The sequence below is a fragment of the Chelonoidis abingdonii genome, chromosome 24 (assembly GCF_003597395.2).
Source record: "Chelonoidis abingdonii isolate Lonesome George chromosome 24, CheloAbing_2.0, whole genome shotgun sequence".
NCBI classification, from domain to species: Eukaryota; Metazoa; Chordata; order Testudines; family Testudinidae; genus Chelonoidis; species Chelonoidis abingdonii.
The window spans coordinates 9,122,578-9,144,589 of record NC_133792.1 but is presented as its reverse complement, the minus strand read 5'-3'; the positions used below and the strand labels follow the sequence as shown (position 1 = coordinate 9,144,589).

The 22,012-nt window shown below is 41.2% G+C and overlaps 1 protein-coding gene across 1 annotated transcript in view; it reads left to right on the top strand.

The window, feature by feature from the left end:
* The first annotated feature begins 10,719 nt into the window (after nucleotides 1-10,719).
* The window catches only part of TNC (tenascin C), a 95,849-nt gene continuing 84,556 nt past the window's right edge, over nucleotides 10,720-22,012 (top strand). The window contains exon 1 of the mRNA XM_032797785.2: nucleotides 10,720-10,972. The gene's annotated coding sequence lies outside the window, so the exon portion shown is untranslated. The remainder of the gene's footprint in view (nucleotides 10,973-22,012) is intronic.

Sequence of the window (22,012 nt, the reverse complement as noted above, 5' to 3'; positions counted from 1 at the left end):
TGATGCTGAGTGGTTGCTTATGTGAGATGCTTACCTTTGACAATGATTGTAGCTGCTAAAGTGATGGTTAGTCTCTTAGAAGCATTAATGCTTTTTTTTTCTTTGTAACCATATGTCTTCATTAAACTTTCTTTATATCACTTAAATCTCTGTTTGTTAATAACCTTCTCATGTTTGTCATAAATACATCACAGTGCTGTAAAATTACTCAAAGTGTGAATTCTTAATTGAATCAAACAAGCTGGGGTGTGCACTGGAGCTAGCAAATTTGGTAATTTCTGTAAGGATCCAGTGACGGGGGTGGATACTCCAGCAGAATGCTCCTCCACGGGGCTTGGGAAGTCTGGTGCACCAAGTGTTACCTGCGCGGCAAAGTAAATGCAGGCAGAGCTTTGGGGGAGATTGTTTGGGTGGGTAATGATCAGGGACCCAGTAGGTCCCTCTTTTCCCTAAGGCAGAGGGGTAATAAGGTGATTCACAGTTCTGAGTGCCTAGAGAAAGTGTCACACCTTCACCTTAAAGTACGAGATGTGGCAGAGCCAGGAGGCTCAATGCACTGTACCTCAAGCAGGGTAGCTGACAGGTGAGAAATCCAGCAGGTAGACAGCTGCAGGACGAGAGAAGTGGGTCTAGTTGATAGAGCAAAGTATCTGGGAGCCAGGACTGCTGAGTTCAATTTCTGGCTCACCAACTGGCTGTCTTTTTAACTTTGGGCAAGTCACCTCTGTGTGGCTCAGTTTCCCCCCAGCAAAATGGGGATTATAACCCTTGGAAGGATATTTGGTTAATGATCTTTTGCAAAGTGCTTTGAGAAGGTTGGGTAAAGTGTGCTTACTAAACACAGGATACCGTTGTGCTGAAAAAAATGAAAGTTTTCCTCTTTGCATTTCTTAACTGAGGAACCAATGTTTCTGTTCTCCTTTGATCAGAAAATAAGGTAGCTAACCCAAATAAGAAGCATCAGTAGAAATAATAATAATGAATTGTAATACTTAGCTGTAAGGCTCTCAGAAAGCTTCTTTTTCCTCTGTCCTGGAAGATCAGTGTTTAGTGTCAGTAATGGCAAATCCCTGGGCAACAGGTATTATGCCTTTGCAGACTCTTATTCTCAAACTGGCACTTCCTGGGAGGTCCATTTGTTGTAACCACTTGACATCTTTCTCTATAAGTGAATGTACTTTCTGAGCACAGCGTCTATTAGCTCAACAAGTACTTACTTCAGGCCTATTTTAACACACAGCTCTGCAGGGCTGTTGCTTATCTCAGGATACCAGGAGAAGCTATGCAGTGTCTACGCCATTTTTAGTTGGAAAAAAAGATGTAGAGGGTTAATCCTATGCTGAATGACTAGCCCTGAGACTGCCTAAAGCAGTGTCAGTAGAAGCACTTCAGACATGCCTCATCAAACTCAGACCTAGGAGAAGAGGGTTTCCTAGCTAGCCATCTGGACTAGATGCGTAGAGTAAACGTAGCATATTTTCACCGCACTACAAGGAGAGTTACGCAGTAATCAGTAAAACATGGAGCTCTTCCCTGCCCATGGCGAAAGTGTATCCTTTCCTCAGTGCCATCGACTCCGTTTTACGTCTCCTCCTCTGCTAGACAGGATGCTCAGGATCAACAGTGCCAGCCACCTGTGGAACTTACATGACCTTCCTGGAATGGGTGACGTATTGGATTGAAATGATGTCACATTCAGTTACAGAAGGCAAGTGTGTGTGTGTGTGTGTGTGTGTGTGTGTACACAAAGCAATGCTCATCCTAAATTATATAAGAGCTTATTAATAATCTTGGAGTTTTATACTTAAGACCCACCCCCATAGTATCTGAGCGAACTTGCACATAAAATAAGTAGCAATGGTGAAGTCCCTAGCAGATATTAATTTATTTATTATTTTTTTATTATTACTTTATTTTATTATGTATTCGTTATTAACATCCCAATTTAAGAAACCACACATCTTCAGCACCCATGTAAGCACATGGTTACCATGCATAACTTTAACAGTACGGTCAAGGGGACCATGACAGGCTGGCTGGCCTTTTAAGACAAGCCAGACTCAGCCTTCCCTGTGACCTAGCAGCTAGCACCCGGCTGACAATGGTGATATGGCAACTAAATGACACTTAGTGACTCCAGCTGCAGGGCATCAGGAGGAACTACTTAAACAGACCTGGGAAGGTAGGTTAGTGGGAAAAGCTGCAGGGAAGACCCAGGAAAGAGTTGAGTTCTTGGGTAGAGCTTGGTAAAAGCAGGAATCTCCTGCAGGTAGGAGAACCCATGGGGAGCAGGTCCAGGCTCCTCTGAATAGGAATGCGGAGATAGGGCTTAAACAGGCAGGAGGACCCACAGGCGGCAGCTTGGCTCTAGGGCTGACAAAAAAAGCAGTGAGATCCCTTTGGGGAATCTGTCAGAGTCCCTGGGGAAGGAAGGCAGTGAGGGGAAAACCTGCTAAGAGAAGCAGCAGCCAAGGAAGAACTCTGCAGGAGCAGGTTAGGCTCTGTGTGGGAAGCCCTGAAGCAGGGTCAGTAACCACACTCCAGTGGCGCAGCTGTGTAAGATTGATAAGTTCAGCAGAGAAGAGAGAAGCCCCTAGGCCTAAGAATCCAGGGGAGGCTGCTGTGTTAAGCCTAGGGAAGCAGCACAAGGAGGGTAGTATGGGTGGGGAGTATCTTATGTTACACGGGCTAAAACCCATAATTCAAGTTAAGCACTTGCTTATGTGCTTTCCATAGTGACTGCAAGGTGGTGGGGTGTGGTATAAAGGCACTGCTGGCATTCATTTGCCAAAAGCAATGCAATCGTGCTGACAAAAGCTTTCTGCCACACCATGTCATCATTTATACTCCCTTTCATACAACCACTTGGGATATGCTCTGTCGTCTCTCTAGCTAACTAGAGACCTCAAGCTGTATTTAGTCTCCTCAGCTTCCAGGGGAGCCTGCCACAAATATAAGAAATTGTAAAAGTGGGTCTGAATCTAGCTCTTAACTCTGACACCGTCACTGGGATGGAAGGAAGTCGATGCATTTTAATTGTCACCAGTTCTAGACTCTTACATTCCTCCTGGCACCAGAGCATTGGTTCAACGTGGTGAATGTAAATGGTGTTCTATGTTCTGTCCTTATAAGAGCTTGTTATTACTGTCAATAGATCTCAAAGTTCTCTACAAACGTCACTATATGTTTTCCTGTTTCTCACATGGGGAAACTGAGGCACAGAGGCGCAGTGACTTTCCCAAGGCCACTGCCTTTCCTGATAAGGGGACTTGAAATTACTTTGACTTAAAAACTGCAGCTTCCTCAATTATCTTCTCCTGCTTTGGGGTTGAAGTCTTCCCAGGTCAAGTGGAGGCTGTTCAGACAGCCTCTGCCTCCAAAGGAAGAGTTAAAGAAGGGGATACAGGAAGAAATCCTTGCAACCTGCTTCCTGTGAAGACATATTGCACAAGCCCAATGGTTTTACTCTCAAACAGCTGCAGCCCACTTCTTCTCGGGGCATAAACACAACACTTGAGAAACATCCTGCCAATAGACACATTCTAAACAAGGAGGGACTTTCTGTTCTCCTGGGAAAGCACTTCACAGAAAAAAAGTGTGAGTCATTCAAGTGTATTTGTACTGGAATAACTGGCCAATTATGTTTAATTAAAGATTATTGGGGTACAGTTCTCCTCCTTATGGTGTGATCAATTCCTCTGAAATCCATAGGACTGTTCATCTGAGCAGGGATTGCAGGATCAGGTCCTTCTCTTCTGGGTTGGGAAACTGGCTGCTGCGGACTGTGTAGATATGCCACAAGCATTATGGTTATAGCGCTCTGTCCTGAAGTCCTTGCTCACGTTGGGCTCCCACTAATATTAAAAATGGGCCTTTCAGTTCTCTGGCCTCTGATTAATGGATCGTAACAGCCCCTTTGTGCTGCTGCTGTTAGGATATAGCTAAATCTAACAGCAGGAACTTCATCAATAAGGTGGGAGCCAGAACACAACAGTTGCCATCCATAAAAGTTAAGAATCCTTTGGGAAAGTTTCTCCCAAATCCCTATTTGCACTCTATTAACCACTAAAATAGTTATTGGTTCAAGCATTCATACAGGAACCATCCAGGCATCTATCCTGAGGGCTCTTGATTGATTTGAGAGTAATCAAAGCAGGGAGGAAAATTAACTGCTAAACAGGCTACAGGAACAGCAAGTTCACTAATACCAAATACTCCAAGCAAGGGAGCCACGATACTTTAGGGTCACTAGTAAACTATGTTCACACAAACCACTTGCTGGAAAACTTCAAATGAACAAATTCATAAAAATCAACTCTGTGTCAATCATTTGCCGACAGAAGAAAATACTGACTGCATTGAACAGATGGCTTCTTGCAAAAAGTGGAACTTTCAATATTCTCATTTGATTTCTTCCTCGAGAAAGAGAAGATGAGAGCAAGGTTACAAAAATAACACAGTTAGATTGAACATGAGCCAACCACAGGTTAGAGGCATGTGGAAGTCATGACTTTCATGTTTTAGAAGCCCAATACTTTCAAGATATGGGGCGAGGGAAGACACAAAGAGCTAAACGCTAGCCTGATGAAATCTTTTTATTCTGCTAAGCTTTTCTGAGCACTGGCTCAAAGATGAAAAAATATAACAAAAGGGGATTAAATAGGCTAAGATCGCAAATGTCCCTGTGTGATTATTTGTCCTAAAATCATCAGTGAGGGGACTGGGATCTGGCTGTGACCTTTCAGATCTAGTGCCCATTTAGCCAAGTAGAAAGAACCACACAATTATATACTAATTTTTCCATGAACTTTTCATAAACACAAAGACCTATTCCCCTGATTGATCAACCTTTAAAAAGCTATCTCCCACCACGGTCCATTATCTAAATATTATTTTTAGCCCGTTATTCCTTGTTCTAACCTTAGTGCCCAATATGAATAATTCATTTTCCTCTTTACTGTATCACTTTTGTAAAATCTCAATCTTTCATCTGGATTCACATCAGAACATTACAGCTGAGATACATTTCTAATTTGTCTGGAGTTCTAAAAAAATATACTGCTCCTTCCATCTGAGAATTTCACAGTATTGTCATCCCTATTTTATGAGTGCGGAAAATGATTTCAAATAGTAATACAGAAAGCAGGGAGGTCAGGATTCCTAATGTCCTTCTCTGACCAGTAGAAAACACTGTTACAGCCCGCCAAGCTGTCCTGCGGTGTCTCAAGGACAGATCGTTAAGAAGCAGGGCACAAATTGCAAATTGGTTATGAATTCTGTACTTAGTTGTCATCAACGAATTATCAAGTGTCAACTCCTCAAGCACTAAAACAGCCTAAACATGGAGTCACAGACAGTCCCCCTTGGGCACTTTCTATCTTGCCATCCAGGTAAGCTTGTAGATAGATGATTCATTACAGCAATAGTCATTTTACTCCAAGTCCCAAAGAACCAATCACTTGCCTCAGGTCAGTTGCACCTTAGATCTCATACTAGACAACACTGGTAGCCAAACCTGTAATAAACTATCTAAAGATTTTATTAACTAGGAAAAAGGAATCAGAGTTATTTACCAGGTTCAAGCAGGTAAACATACAAGCACAAATAAGTTCCAATCTTAAGCTTAAGACAAATGGTCCATCTAGCCCAGTATCCAGTCTTCCAACAGTGTCCCCAGTCACGTGTTTCTGAGAGAATGAATAGAACAGGGCAACTATCTAGTGATCCATCATCCACTCTCAGCTTCTGGCAACCAGAGGCTAGGGACACCCAAACAGAGGTTGCATCCCTGACCATAGCCATTGATAGGCCTATCTTCCATGAACTTATCTAATTCCTTTTTGAGCTCAGTTATAGTTTTGGCCTTCACAACATCCTTTGGCAATGAGTTCCACAGATCGACTGTGTGTTATGTGAAGCTACTTTTAGTTTGTTTTAAACCACCTGCCTATTAATTCCATTGGGTGACCCCAGGTTCTTGTTATGTAAAGGAGTAAATAACACTTTTTTATTCACTTTTTCCATGCCGGTCATGATTTTATACACCTCTATCATATCCCCCCTTAGTCATCTCTTTTCCAAACTGAAAACTCCTAGTCTTCTTAACCTCTTCTCGAATGGAAGTTGTTCCATACCCCTAATCCATCTGTACATATGATCTATTGTTCTGTTTTTGTTCTACTTCCCATCTTTGAATTACTTGCAAATGTTATCACTGTCTCATTTCATTGTAAGTCTCTAACTGGAAACATATTTCCTCCCAAATATCTGTGCTTGAATATTTCCTGGGGCCTAAAACCATTCCATCCAGGTATCTATTCCACTAAATAAAAGCATGATCACCTGATCATTCATGTTTAATGAGGCAGATTCATTTGAGTTGCTGCTTTCTCATCTATATGATGCTACCTGGGGTTGTGTACACTATTAGTGACACATCAGGATCCACCAAGAACACATGAATCCTCAGTGCTACAGGCAAGCTGCATTCAAATCCTGTTGTTAATATTGGTCTGTTCTAGGCTAAATTATTCTAGAATAGGATAGTGAAGTTTATGTCAGAAATCCTAACCACCACTGACTACCTGAGCTCCAGTAATCAATTTTCCCAGAATATGATGTGGTTCAATGTACATCTGACCAGTGTTTTCCAGAATCCCAATCCCTAAAGGTGAGAAGCTTTAGCTGTGATGTTCTGCCATTAGAATCCAGTCATCCCATGGCCCATCTATCCATTATGTCCTTCTCTACATATGTCTTAATGTTCTATAAGTCTAGGGTGACCAGATAGCAATTATGAAAAATTGGGACAGGGGGTGGGGGGTAACAGGTGCCTATATAAGTAAAAGACCCAACAATTGGGACTGTCCCTATAAAATCGGGACATCTGGTCACCCTATATAAGTCTTATGAATGCTAAAAATCAGCCTTCTCTAGTCTAATGTTCTTTCATTTTCACATAGGATGAAATTCCATCCCTCCCTCCTCTCTCTCAAACAAATCTTGCCATCAAAGTTTATATCTCAAGAGAGGATGCTGCAGGCAGTAAGACCTGGGCTCCTATCCTGCTTGGCATGAACCAGTGCCTAAACGTGTATCTCGGTTCCAGAATTCTTTAAAAGAGAACCCCACCACCACACACACACACACATTGATTCACTTTTTGTTTTGCTTCTGATTCAGGGAATCACTTCATGCTGATACATAAATTAAATTAGGGAGGGGTGAGTAGATAGGATGAAACAAGAACAGGCCTGGGATGGTCAGATAAGAGGAAACAAAAACAGGTCTGAACTTTTGCCTAAAACATTAATCTCATAGGGAACCTGGTTTGAAATTTGCATAGAGCAGTGGGTGGAGAAAACAAAGAGGAAAATTATGGTGAACAGGTTTTAACAAGTGAAGGCAAAAGGCTGGTATTAACAGTTACTGAGACAAATACAGCAAAGGACTTTGAACAATCCAACATTTTTAGCTTTCTATGACAGTCTTATGGATTTAGACAACGAAATAAAATGTTTTCCAAGCATATGCTAGAGTTAGAGTCTGGAAGGGATAAGCCTGAATGCTCTGTAAATATAAGAACCATAGGAACAGAGGATTTCTTCTGTCAGATCAGAGCATTGGTACAGTCCAGGATCATGCTTTCAGCAGTAGTCAATAGCTGAAATTTACCTGAGGAATGGGAGGTTTGTGGCCTAGGTTAGATAGGAGGTCAGACTAGATTATCATAATGGTCCTTTCTGGTCTTAATTTATGACCCCATGACATTGTGAATTTCCATAATACTCTTAGCCAACTGGGCAATGATTATATTTGGGGGGGGGGTGGAAACCTTGCGTGAGCCCCCATCACACTTAACTGCCAAATAGATCCCATTGCACCCAGTATTCAACGTTTGCTCTTCACGAGAGCCAGCAGTGGTGGGAGATCTGTAGTAGAGTATCTGTGCTCAGAACAGTGGGGATGTGGTATTTTTAGACGACAGTGGACCACTCTCAACTTCTCTCCCAGGTTCTATTGGTGATTCATTCATAGATTGCGAGGCCAGAAGGGACCACTGTGATCATCTAGCCAGCCCTCCTGTATCACACAGGTCCCAGAACTTCTCCAAAATCTTTTAGCTTATCCTAGCAGACCTTTTAGAAGAGCATCCAATCATGATTTTAAAAACTATCAATGATGGAAAATTCACCTGGGAAATTTTTTTCCAATGGTTAATTACTCTGACTGTTAAAAATGTGTGTCTTATTTCCAGTCTGAATTTGTCTAGCTTCAACTGCCAGGACAGGGGACACAACTTCTTGGAAACAGAACTGGCTGCAAACAATTGGAACATAGGATTTGTCACAAATTGCAATGGGGGGAGGGAGGGAGAAATCCTTCTCCCCCTTCTCTTGACAAGCTCTATAGCTAATTGAAAAACAGGACAAACTTGTTATTCCCCCCTTTCCTAAAAAAATTGTGAAAAAATTCATCCTGCTTTTTCACAGAAAATCAAAATTTGGATGCTTTACCAGCTTTATTTAATATGGCTGCTGGTCCTGAGCTGTTTGGGAAAAAAGATGATTCTGCTCATGTAGGATTATCAACACCACTGCAAAAAAATTGGGGGGATATTTGAAATGACCAGAATATAAAGAACAGATGAGTCAACTCATAACATGGAAATTCTTAAAGAGCAGTGATAGGCCCGCATTCAGGAAACACTTTGTGCCACAAGTACTCTTGTTCACTTTGTTTAAATATATCCTTATTCTGTGAAGCCTATATGTCATGTTTAACTTTAAGCCTGTGCATCAATGCTTCCTGAATAGGGATTCTTTCCTGAATTAGAGTATGCAGAGATGCAAACACTAGATCTGGTCAAAAAAAATTCAAAATTTGAAATTTTGTTGAAAATTTTGAAATTGAGTGGGAAGCTAATTGAGGAAAATTTTCAACAGGCATGTGATTTCTTCCCCCCTTTTTTTTTTGGACTGATTGTGGAGGTGGGTGGAATTATCTGAATTTTGACACTTCCATTTATTTTTAAAATGGGAGGATGTAGCCAATAAAATATTAAATTTTCCATCTCTTTCTGACCAGCTCTTGACTCAGCCTGTCCAGTTTGTCCAGGAAAGGGTCAAACAGTAGAGTGAAATATCATTTTTTTTAAAAGACTGGGTAATCTTCTGACCATTTATATCTGAGGTAATTAGAGTCGCAGGACTCAAGGTTTAACAGGACTCCCCCAGGTCAGAAATTATTTCCCTTCTCCATGTGCAGCAGATCAGAGTTGATCATATCTATTTTGTCTCTCTTGGATATGTAAGGGTGGGCAGGATATTCCCTATAATGTAATTCCCTTGATACAGCAAGGATTGGTTACTGCTGGAGGCAGCATACTGGATTTGATGGACAAGTGGTCTGATCCTGTGTGGCAAATTCTGAATTCCTAGGAAAAGCCAGCTGACAGGAGATGCAATCAGAGGGGTGAAGTAGCTGGAAGGAGCCAGTCAACCAATTTTAATTCCAATCAGGGTCCAGGTGGTGCCCTCGGATTGTAGCTCAAAAGGATCCCACTGCTTTTTAGGAGCTTGATTCATGGCTTGTTCGAGCCAACCTAAGTGTTTGCACTGACTCCAGTGGGCTTTGGATCAGGCAAAAGGGAGTGCATCAGATGGCAGTGCTTGCTGACTGGAAGAACATCAGAGATGTGTAGTCAGGACAGTAGCTAGGTGAAGGCAGAGCTGAAACTCTGAAAGTTTTTTAAAAGGTAAGTAAGTGGGGTGGCCTGAATGGGCTAGTTTATACTGCCCGTTAGGAAGAACATCCAGGTTACCCACCCACTGAAGGAAGGACACCTTTAACTCTCAGTCACAAACCTGAGGTTCCAGGGAAGATTAGAGATAACAAAAAGATGCCCTTGAAATATACTAAAGGGGGTGGTCTGTGAATTACTGATAGCTTTGGATGAGGAAACGGGATAGGGGTTAGGGGGCTTTGTCCTCAGTTGGATGAAACACAAGCATCACAAAAGAGAACACATTATCTCTCCAAACACACACACACCCCAGACACATAATCCCCTTTTATCAGATCCCGAGAAGAAAGACGAGGCTTCTCTTTTCTCTTTCCTTTTCAAGGCATCAGGATGGAGCTCAGTTCAGACCTTGCTCCTCTTCTTCCCCCTCCCCTGCCCCACACACAGCTTTTGAGTTTGCAGCAGCTCAGAGACATTCCCTAATGAGAATGCAAGGTTGCAATTACATGGGCCTCCACCTCATCTGGTGTAAACTGGCATAAACCAAGTGAAGTTTGGCTGATTTACACCAGCCGAGGAGGCTGCAATGTGTGAGAAGCATCTTTGGACCTGGAATCCTGCTTGCCAGCCTCCTGTTCTTACTGGATTTTGTTTCACAGCATTAATAACTGGGGGAAAGACTAAAAACTCTGATAATATACTTTGCTGATGCTGTAAGGAAAATATTCTCTGAGTCACTTGCCTTGAGCTGACTTTTTTTTTTCTCTCTCATGGAGCAGGGGGTTTCCTTCTTTAGCCATAAACTGCATGCAAATACCTTTGTGTGTGTGTGTGTGTGTGTGTGTGTGTGTGTTTCAGTTTCACAAGCTAACCCATGCTCCAAAGGGACTCGAGAGGCTGTTCCTTTAATAAGCCAACTGGAAAAAAAAAATGTGAAACGCTTGCCTTGAGGCATCCCATTACAGTGGAATGAGACAAGGATCAGGGCTTCTAGCTCAGCTATAAAAACCAGGCAGAAGCTGGCTTCTCTGATCACAGTTTGCCTTACTGTCAAACATCTCTCACTCTCTCTTTCTCAAACACACACAGACTGTAATACAAGACAACTTTTTTTCTCAGTTTTGACAGGACAGCCACAAAGTGGAAAGGCGGTTGCTGACTTTTACATCCTATTTATTTCATGGAGGCTGCTCGTGGTGGGATCTAATTCATATCAGAGCTGGTAAGGTAAGTCTGCTTTAGCACAAATTGCTAAATCTAAAAAAAAACAAAAAACCCCAAAACTACAATAACAAAAACCCTCAGGAGCCTTTTTTTTTTTTTTTAAGCTTGCAGTAATAGAATGTGCCCTAGTGAACTTTACAGTCATTGCTTTTATTCAGTCTCAACTGCCAGAGGATTTCATCTGGGAACAGTTTTTTATGAAGTGTGCATGCGTTCAGGCTGTTTTTATTTTCTGAAGTCTGATATAATCAGATGAGTGTCTCAGTGGCATTGGCCTGAACAAATGAATGAACCAGTGAATGAATGAGCGCTGGGATTGCTGAGCTCTAGATCTGGGGAAATGCAGACAAAATTTGGATGACAAGGTGGGTACAAAATGAATGTCCAGTTGGAGTGGAATTCTTGAGGTTCACTTTGCTACTCAAGTAACTAAAGAATGTGCCCCCACTATCAGATCAAACCCACTTCTAATTCTTAGGCACTTCAAATAATTGTCATCACTAGGTATGAATTGAAAAGAGTTGGAAGGTTTTCATTTTTAATTGGCCACTTACCTTGAGCTAAAGTTTTTTTTTTCTCCCTCCCCTACCCCCAGGCTCCAGTTTCTTCCACAAGTACAGTGACATCCGACTCTGTATTGGGGAACAAAAGACAAAGGCAGCCACAGCTAGTATTTTATTACTAGGTATTTAAAATGGGAGGACAAGGGGACTCCAGGGCAGAGGGTTGAAATTCTGCCATCATGATAGGTAAAAATGAGCCACTTTCTGTACTAACCAGAGTTACTTTCTCATGCTTAACCAATTACTTCCTTGTCCATTACAATTTTTGGCATTACTAGTGATCCCATTGGCTTAAATTGCTTCAGCTGATAGAGAAGATTGTAATCCTTGGCTTTGTTTAAGGGTTAAGTCCTACTTCAGAACTTTCTGTGGTTACATCATTTCTAAGTGTTCTCCCTTTGTGTCTTACAACTTAATATCTGGTTAATGGGAAGAACTGGGGTTTGGCTAGTATTTTCATTCTGACAAAACTTTCATTGCACTGGGCAGATAAAATGTTACGTTTATGCTGCCTGGCGTAAATGGAAAACCACGACATGTCTCCAATGTACAGCAGGCACACACATAGTGTAGAGGCACGAGAAAGGTATTCTTTACCAACTCTTCATTTATCCGGAAGCTGGAACAAAAGCCAGTGTAACTGCAGTTATTCAGTGAATAGGGCAGAAAGTCTGATGTAGTATCTTTTTTTTCACCAGTTCATTTAGCAAATGTCTTCCTTTAGTGAATGTTCATTTTCAAACTTTCCCTCCTTATGCTGGAATAAAGTAGCAGAGAAGAAAACATATAACTACACACATTAAATTAGTAAAAAAAACATGCTCTATCTAACATATATCAGAGTGCCTGTATGTGCCTTGAAAAGGTTTAAAACCAGAGCCTGCAAATGGTATGTACTCTTTGATGACTTAGCAAGCATTAACTCTTTTATAACGGAGAACTGAAGAGAGAGCTAGATATGGAACGAGAGTTTTCTATTTTGTGTCTTTTCATTTCACATTTCTAAGCACTAAATCTTAAAAATCAGTTTTTTTTTTAATCAAATTAACATGCTCAGTTAAAATCAAGCTGAACCAGTAACCTCACTGGGTTTTCACACCAGTTATCAGGGAGTTCATAGTCAGCCTCATTCTGCAGCTGGTCCCCCTCTCCAGTATCATCCCAGCAAAGAGCTTGCTTCTGAAATGAACTTGGGGATTAGCAGCTGTAAAACAGCAGAGTAGGAAGGGACTAGTCAAAAGATTCCATCCTGCCCACACCTTCACTGGCCCCATTGCATTCATTGTCTGCAGCAAATTAATATTCATGTGCCAGATTTTCTCTTCATTAATTTTATCTCATGTCTCCTTTCATCCCTGAGAAGAGGCTTTTCTAGTTACTGTATTGATGCTGTCCATGCCATTGGAAGAGCCCTATGATCCACAGAAAAGCATGTATCTTGCAGATTAGAGCACTGAGTTTTGTCTGACAGCAAAGATGGTGTCATATAGCAAGAAGTGTCAGACAGGACATATTGCTGAAACCGCCCCAATAAACGGAGATCTGAAAAAACCTCTGCCTTTCCATTGAATTAGTGCTGCTGGGTGCTCCATAAAATTTAACTCAGAAGCACTTCCCAAAGTTACTGTAACTCTGGCCAGAGTGCATAACTTTTATAGGGAAATCCCTTCTTTTGCTAGCCCTATCACACTCAGGAGAGACTCTCTGCCCTCTCCCTCCCACAAAATAATTGCAGTTATGCTTAACTATCATGTTACCAGCCTGGAATTTCAAAAGGTGTTTGACATTCGATAGGGGTGGCTTATTCATCCTAAATCTGCCATTTATAAAATCCCTATAATAAACTAAAGGGATCTTTCATATGTGCAGATGTTCTGGGATGCTTTACCAAGACAGTCAAAGCTCTCTTAATTGAAGATATTCTGTCACTTAGGGATAAGCAAGACCAGAGTAGATAGCTGCAGAGTCTATAGTTCTTTGGGTAGGTTCCATACGCTCCTTCCTTCTCTGCTGTCAAAATACAGAACTGAAAATGGATTTAAATTACTGCGGTGATTTCGAGTCTAAAGCTTAGCAGCTTCATAACCTCAAGGGATATCATCATGTGAAGTAAAGGCCACCCGCTTATAGCTGTTTGCTACTCTTATATTACACATCTCATCTCATGTTTGCCTGGGCTTGTATGACTTTGACGTGTAAGGCATTTTGGATGCAAAGGCACAATGGCAAATGCTAATTATTAATCATTTGGTATGTTGGATTGCATGAATTGACGATGGCGAATGTGAATTTATTACCAGTGATCTGGTGTACCTAACATTACGTTACCTCACCCTTGCAGAGCTGCTAAGTTGACATAGTGAGTTAACTTTAATTAGAGTGTAATAAACCTCTTACTGCATAAGATCTGGATTCAGATTTGAATTTGGACACAAACGAAAAATAATTGGGTGGTCTCTGCATAGTTACCAACTAGCCATTTGTCTACCTTACAAGCTCAACACATAATTAAACATAAGAGACGCAGGGAGGTTGAAAATTACTCCAGTCTGAGGTCTGGGACTTGATATATTCAGCCCTGGACACATGCCATAAAGGCACTGCTAAGTAAAGGGCCACTGACAGTTTTAAGGTCCAATATCTCATAAACCTCCAGGGTTAGAAATGTATGATTTATACTACTGGAAAGTTAGGAATGTCATCTTTCCAATGGCAGAAAGCATTTGTTTTGAATTCTGGCAGGCTGTAAGATATTGGTTTGTAAAAATATGTTCTAATTTACCATTTGTTTCCCCCCCCCCACCTACGTACCTAACTTAAATTCTTATATGGTCTTTTTTTGTTTGTTTGATTTTTTTTTCCAAGCAGCACTATGTCAGGAACTAAAACATTCACAAAAAACAATAATTTATAAACTATTTAAGCCTGAAAATATCATAAAGCACTAATACCTAAGCCTTGCAGTTTTCCAGATAATAGCTGCAGTATGATCACAGAAAGCATGTTACAACTGAAGGGGAGAAACTAACAAAAATGGGAATCAGAATGACATGATTTTATGAACCAGTCTCACATGATCTTCCAGGGTTAGAAATATTATGGTAGACAATACGAATTGTTTTAGGACCAATAAAGTTTGGTCCTAGATTTGTGCCTGAAAATACACTTGAGCCCCTGGGCCAAGGAATGGAAGAAAAGGGGACAGTTGCAGGTCAACACTGAGCTATGAGATTTACTCTCATTGGTGAAGTGCTTTGAGATCTATGAATGGAAAGGACTTCCAACGGCCTGATCCAAAGCCTGTTGAAATCAGCCACCATGACCAGTGATGCTGGAACAATTTTTATAATGGGGGTGCTGAAAGCAGAAACCATGTATTTGGGTTGTTTTTACTACTTCAAGTCTGGGGGTGCTGCAGCACCCCTAGTTCCAGCACCTATGATCATTGCCTTCAGTGGATTTTGGATCAGACCTCTTAACAAGCTGCTGTTGTTATGACTACATTAGTTTGGGGTCTCTTTGTGCGCAATATTGTATACACATTTAGAGACAGTCCCTGTCCCTAGAACCTTACAAATAGACAAGACCGAAACATCATTACTGATGGCTTTAAAAGCTTTTTGTTGGATTTAAAGGAAAGAAGCGAAACGACAGTTCTTTGAAGAAGCAAAATGCAGAAAGAAGCAAAATGAACAATTCTCAGATACGTTGTTGAGCTCTTTCAGTTTCCACTGAGCTGTGGGGTTGTACAGCTTAACCATCCCTGTCGATGGTGTGCTGTCTACTTGTGCGTTCCCCACTCCAGCCAATCCAAGCTGACGTTAAATGCCTTCCGCACGTGGGGAAAGTTAACAACTGGGCATTCTTCCAGTAAATAAAATCCCCCAAAGTGTGATGGAATTAACCTGCACAAAATGGTTGAGGTAGGAGTGGGAGGGGATTCTTTGAGACAAAGGGTATTCTGTGGGCCTAGCAGGATGGTTGGATGCATAAAGAAGGAATATTGTGAAGCCCATAGTGCTGTGCAGAAAAATCCTTTACCTATGATCTTTTCCTAGTGTTAATAGGAAAAGCTGTTATAACGTAAATGTGATTTGGATTATACATCTTTCATCATACTTGGATGAGAAAAAATAATCTTCTTAGGTTTCCTCTTTGTGTCATTCACACACCCCAAATCCCATTGCTAATACACACAGCAATATAGGGCCATATCCTCGGCTGGCTTAAATCAATGTAGCTGCATTGACTTCAGAAGAACTAGGCCAACTTACACCAGCTGAGGACATAGCTCACAAACTGTCCATAATAAAACACAAGTAAGATATTGCTCCTTGGGCTATGGAAATGATGTCCCATCTACCTCCCTCCCCCATATATATAAAAGGGTTATTTGTAAGTTGGATTCAAAAGACAAATTCATTCCGAGTTGACTCAGACATTAGAAATATCCTCAAATTCACATCCTTGATGGTGTTGCCACTGTCGTTTCAATTAAACTAATCTTTGCGGTTGTCAAGTTTTAAGAATTTCTAACCAGAAAATCCCTGTCTGCAAATAGCCTGTGGCATTTTGTATTCTTCAGAAAAGGGAGGGTATCCTTGCCAAGTTTGCATTCAGTCATCTATCACGTATAAGCCATTCTTCCTCAGCAATAGGGGAACTCTGGTGCCTACTTATAAAGATTACTCACACAGAAAACGCTTTCCTTTTAACCAGAACTGCATGAGGAGCAGAAAGGAAGCTTTCTTCAATTCATATAGCTGTTTGGTTTCCAACCCCCTAACAAAAATGATATTGTTTCATGGCTAGAAAACCTATTTGTTTTTGTAATTGACTAAGAAGAACATGGTAACGGACACGAATTAGTTTTCAAATTTCAAATCTTAGAAATGAAAAAAGTCTGTTAGGGTTTAGCTTAGATATCTGGTCCCTCCCCCTGCTGAGCTGTAGCTCTAGCAAGAAATGAACTGGCTATAGTTTTAGACGGAGGTTTTCAAGATGGCCCACGGAGGGGTGCTGAACTCATTTATTTTCCTTTGAAAATTGCTGGTGTAATGGCCCTGATTCAGCAAAACACATGTTCTAATCAGTCCTGATTCATCGGAACAATTGAAACACAGGCTTAAAGTGAAGCTGAACTGGGGAGTTAAACTTTAAGATTAACTCTGTGGGCCTGCTTCTTATTTACCCTTATGCCTCTTGACACCACTGTGTAAAATAGTCTTAGAATGGGTGTAATGTTTTTCACTTTGATGCTCAGGCCTCTTAATCTTTAGGCCTTTGGGGTTGCTTTTACTTACATGCACACACACACACGCACGTCATTATGGTTATTGGTATCTCTAAGGTGCCCAGCGCTGTGGTACTTGAGCATCACTACACCAGATTGCTTTCCGGGAAAGCGATCACCTTTTCATTCCCCCATGGGCTCACAATCACAGTGACCCAATGATAACCCAATTACTGCACTGCCAAGTCTGGTATAAAGAGTACAAGATCCAAAGAGTGCAACATGGGATAGAAATGGATTTCCACTTGCCTGGTCTCTCTCAATCTGACTCTGGTCTGGTCACACTTCTGTAGCTATTTTGCTGTTCTACTAGTCTTATTTTACTGGTTATCTTAGCTTGGATATGGTACTGCCATAGGCATTTTGGGGAAGTCAGTTCATACATGTGATTTATTGGTTTGGGATCCCTTAAGAGCAAATTATGAACCCTTTACTCACATTGGTGATTGATTACTTACACAGATGCCCTCCTTGGAGTAATGGCTTATCATTAGGTGATAATTGTAGATATACCAATCTCCTAGAACTGGAAGGGACCTCCAAAGTCATCAAGTCCAGCCCCCTGCCTTCACTAGCAGGACCAATTTTTGCCCTAGATCCTTAAGTGGCCCTCTCAAGGATTGAACTCACAACTCTGGGTTTAGCAGGCCAATGCTCAAGCCACTGAGCTATCCCTCCCCTCCTTGTGAGTAAGGGGTTTGCAATCTGGCTCCAAATTAATAGTGTTGTTTTAAAGGGGCAGGCCCTGATTCTCAATTACTCTAAGGCCGCCTTACGCTACTCTGAAAGTATGAAGGAGTCTTGCATTGGATGTAAATATAACTTGCAATTGGTGTAAACTTTAAAGTCCCCGTACACTGTCAGATGGGTGCAAAGGGCTTAATGTAAATGAAAATCAGGCCTGAAGTATCTAATTTATCTTTAGTTGCTTTATATATGGACAGAGTTTATCCTATTAACTGTTAGTATTGCACACAGAGTTGGAAAGTTGAGTGGGACCTAATGCATAACGCACCAAGCTAGTTGCATTGTAAAGAAACTTCAGCTTTCTCAAGATGCAGCTACATGGGTTGACCTGATTCTGATCTGACTTGGATCCATGTAAGTCAGAAGTAACCTCTCATGGAATTACACCAATATAAAACAGGTACGACTGAGAGGAGAACTGGGTCTGTGGAATGCTTTCCAGTGGATAGAACGTATTACACCTGTGTTTCACCAACATCATTGTTTGAAATTCATTTAATTTCTGCATGCAATTAAAGGGATCGGTTTTCCTCTGTGCAATCAGATGAGCTTAGACACTGCAGGCCAAATTCTCTGTTGATGTAAGTGTGTTGACTTCAGTGGAGATCTGCTAGCATAAAATTGGGCCCTGCTCCTTGGGTTCCACAGCTCAAGTTGCAGTCAGATATGGCTCTGGTGTGGATAGATCCCAAGTGAATATGCTTGAGAGAATGGGTCAGAGTATTCTTGGAGGATTCTCAGATCTCCCTTCAGCTCAGCAGAGCCTCAGTTTGTTACATTCCGAACACTGTACAAGGTGTCTCGGTTTGTGCAGATTTCTTGCACAAGTGCAGTCATTGATTCAATGCACTACTTGCTCAGAGCTGCCTGTGTGTCTAGATTTTCTGTTCGCCTACATGATAAAAGCTTATGCTTTACATCAAAGTACCAAGGAGCATTTCAGGCTGAGTTAAGGAGGAAAGATCTACTTCTTGTTTCAAGTGCTCTGCACCCATTTCCCTCGTGGCTTGTGGATTTGATCTGTCGGTGGAGGGGGGCGAGGGGGTTGCACTCTCTGGAGTTGACTCCATCCCATCTCCGCCTTTCAACAATATTTTTTGTTCATAAAATAGAGGGTTTAAGGAAGGATCTACTACTCCACTGCTGGTTTCCAAAGAAGCAAGTTCTTGATCCATTATTTCTGACAGAATTAGGCCAAGCAGCTATCTAGCCTTGGGGGAGACAGACTTCTAGGAATTATTTCTGTGGTCTCATGTGTTGGTAAAATGTGCATATTCCTGCAAATTTAAAATGTTAGTACCAAGGACAGAGGAGTTTTCAGCTGGGATGGAATGCAGGCCACATAAACCATGAATTCTTTAAAAAAATGAGTGGTTGTCTCAAAGGAAGGTTGCCGACTCACTCCCTCAGCACCTATTAAGAGGAAGTCATAAGCCCCCGGGAATTGGAAGGGAAGCGGTAATATTTCGCGTAGCTGAGAGCAGTGTATGTTTATGGTGAGGTCTGAGGGAAGCATCATCCCAATGTGTAATCTGCAGAGCTGGAATAATTATGTGGTTAAAGCAAAGCAAAATTACAAACTGCAGTGCAAATAACCACAACTGTTACTTAAAATATCCTCCTGCCTTCCAACCGATTGCTATCTCAGCCATTCATATCTTTTGAACGCTTTGTCATTTTCCAGTCCAATGCACAAGTGTGCCAATTGTGTTCTCTAGTTACAGCTAAGTCATAAAGAAAGAAGAACACTACTCCGTTTGCCTCTATAGACAAAGATCCATCTACAAAGTTAACTTAAAAGACGGGACAATGGAATGTTTGGCTTATGGAATGGGACACTGGATAATTGCATGCTGGCTTTGTGACCCCAATATAAATCCTTTCACTTGATAACATGGTGCTTTATTTTCATAAGAGCCCACGTTCTATGAAATAGACCAAATTACAAGACAAATTCTTTGATTGGGTAACTCCATGGAGGGATAAACTTGGCTTGATTTCTCTATAGGCTGTGTGTGATCACAACCTCACCTTTGTGCAAAATTAACATTTTGTTTAAATATGAATGAATATTATCTGCTGATCACATCAGTGGCTTTACTCTCTAACTGCAAGCTTTAGCGTAATTACAAAACTATTTTTAAAAACATAACTGTTAAGTGTTTACTGTGATAAAAAGCAAAATCGAAAGTGAAGAGATGCTATTAGTCAAATTACGCTCTCCTTTCCACCACTGTAATTCTAAGAGATTGCATTTGGCTAGCATGGAGTCACTCTGGATTTAAACCAGTGTCACTGAGGAAAAAGGTGCAGTGAAAATCTTAGAATATAGAAAATGGAATCAGACCCCCAAGTATGTATAAGGAATTCAACATGTGTGAAATGTGTTCATGGTTATTGATCAGATCTTGAAAGCTCCATTTTGTTTTTACACATCCTCATCAGTATTGTTGACTCTGAGCATTCAAAAATCATGGACCTGGCCTGAAAATTATGACATTAGAAGGGGAAGAGGAGGCTCATTTTATTTCTCTTATGGTTTCTAAGCCTTTAGGTCACATTATCTTCCTGCTTATAAGCTTTTTCCTGCAACCAGAAGGCTAGAAACATACTTAAAACAAAGAAAACCTGTGGGTGTTTTGGATTTTTTTAGATAACATGATTCCAGGAGCTGGGTTTTTAAGAGAAATACCAAATATCACAAGCCTCATAATATCATGAGAGCTGGCAACAGTGAACTACTCTTAGTTGCCCCTCTACTTTGTTGATATTAGTTGGCAAATTTATTGTAGGTGTCTCAATGGTGGATTTGAGGAGAGATTTTAATGCAGTAAAGGTGGTGGTCTTGTAGACAGCTCTGAAAGGACTTCTCATGCATAGAGAGTAGAATGGAAGAAACTGCAAAGATTGTTTTGAAAGAAGCAGACAATCTGGCCATCTAGGGAAGCATCCTTTTCAGAGAGGTGGTGATGGGAAACGGGGCGAAGCATTGAGTCTGAAGGCCTTCCCGTGAATGCTGCTTCTCTGTGTTTCTAGGTGCAGTGGTTTCTCAGCCTAAACATGTTTAGATGTTTGGTTACAGTAATTCTCACTCATGTTTGTGGGATAAATTAATTATCAAAATTGGGTGGGGAAGAAATCCAACCCCATAGCACATTGTTGGAAGTTTTATTACTTTCCTCTGGAACAATGATTGTCAATGTGCTCTTTATTGTGGACTACTTACAACAGATCAAGGAGACTCCCCTCCCAGTTACACATGTTCTCTATGGCCACCATAGTGCAATGGAACTTGGAAAAGCAATATTATGGCAGACCTGGAGACACGAGGAAAATGAAATCGCTTTAATGCAATGAGTTGGGCCGTTTATGTCCCTTATTCTGTAGCTGTGCTTCTTTCCTTCTCTCTGTGTTGTCCACCATCTCTTCTGATCTGCAACCCCTCTTTGCCAGTTAGTTCTGTCTGCTAACTCTCTCAAACTGCCTTTTTTATCTGCAAACTTGACCATGATTGAATTTACACCAAAGAAACACCCACTAAGGAGACTTAATTGCTGTCCTTGATGTCTGCCATGCAAACCCAAACAGGTATGTAAGGGGGACACTGCCTCAGAATTGATTCACATGAAGTTCAAATGATGGCAGGCAGGACCACGATTGCATTTTGTGACCAATGCATCTCTGTGGACTATTTGGAAGTAAGCTACTCAGATTCCATGAACCTGTTGAACAATGTCCAGTCAGCATTATTAAAGGAGAAACTTTCTTTGGATTGAGAGGACACCATACCTTGATTAGAGGAGTGTGAGTGGGCACTGATGTACTTTCGCCCTTTTTGACTTCATTTACGTGTATTTTGTTTTTGGCTTAGTAATAATAACATACTGTATTGCACCTTCATCCAATGATCTCAAAGTATGGCAGAAATGTTAATAAGCCGAGTTTTGAGACACCCCATGAGGCATTATGTTCATTTTACAGATGGCACAGCTGAGGCAGAGTCCAGTGGCTAAACTGAGAGTAGATCTGTAAGGTGGTGTATGTTAAAGAAAACTGTATTGGAAATACTTTATTCCACTTGCCAGCAGGTAAATCTGAATGAAGAGAAGTCTAAATTTATGTAACGTATGCTTTTTCCCAACCCATTAATTTACAGCTTCTTAAATATCAGAGTAAAGCACAGGGCATTTTAACTTACAGACTCCTGTTAGTTGCATTTCTTGTCACTTTTCCATATTCTGGCCTATCTCTATGTGAGATACACCAACGTAGAGGAGCCTCACTCATGTCTAAGTAAGTCAGTCACTGTGAACTGGTGTAAATTACATATTGGAGGGTGCAGGGGCAGAAGAACAGCAACTTAGACTCCTTCTACATGGAATTAGTGGGCCAAATACTGCTGTCATGTACCTCAGTATAAATTCAGAGTAACTCCCCGGA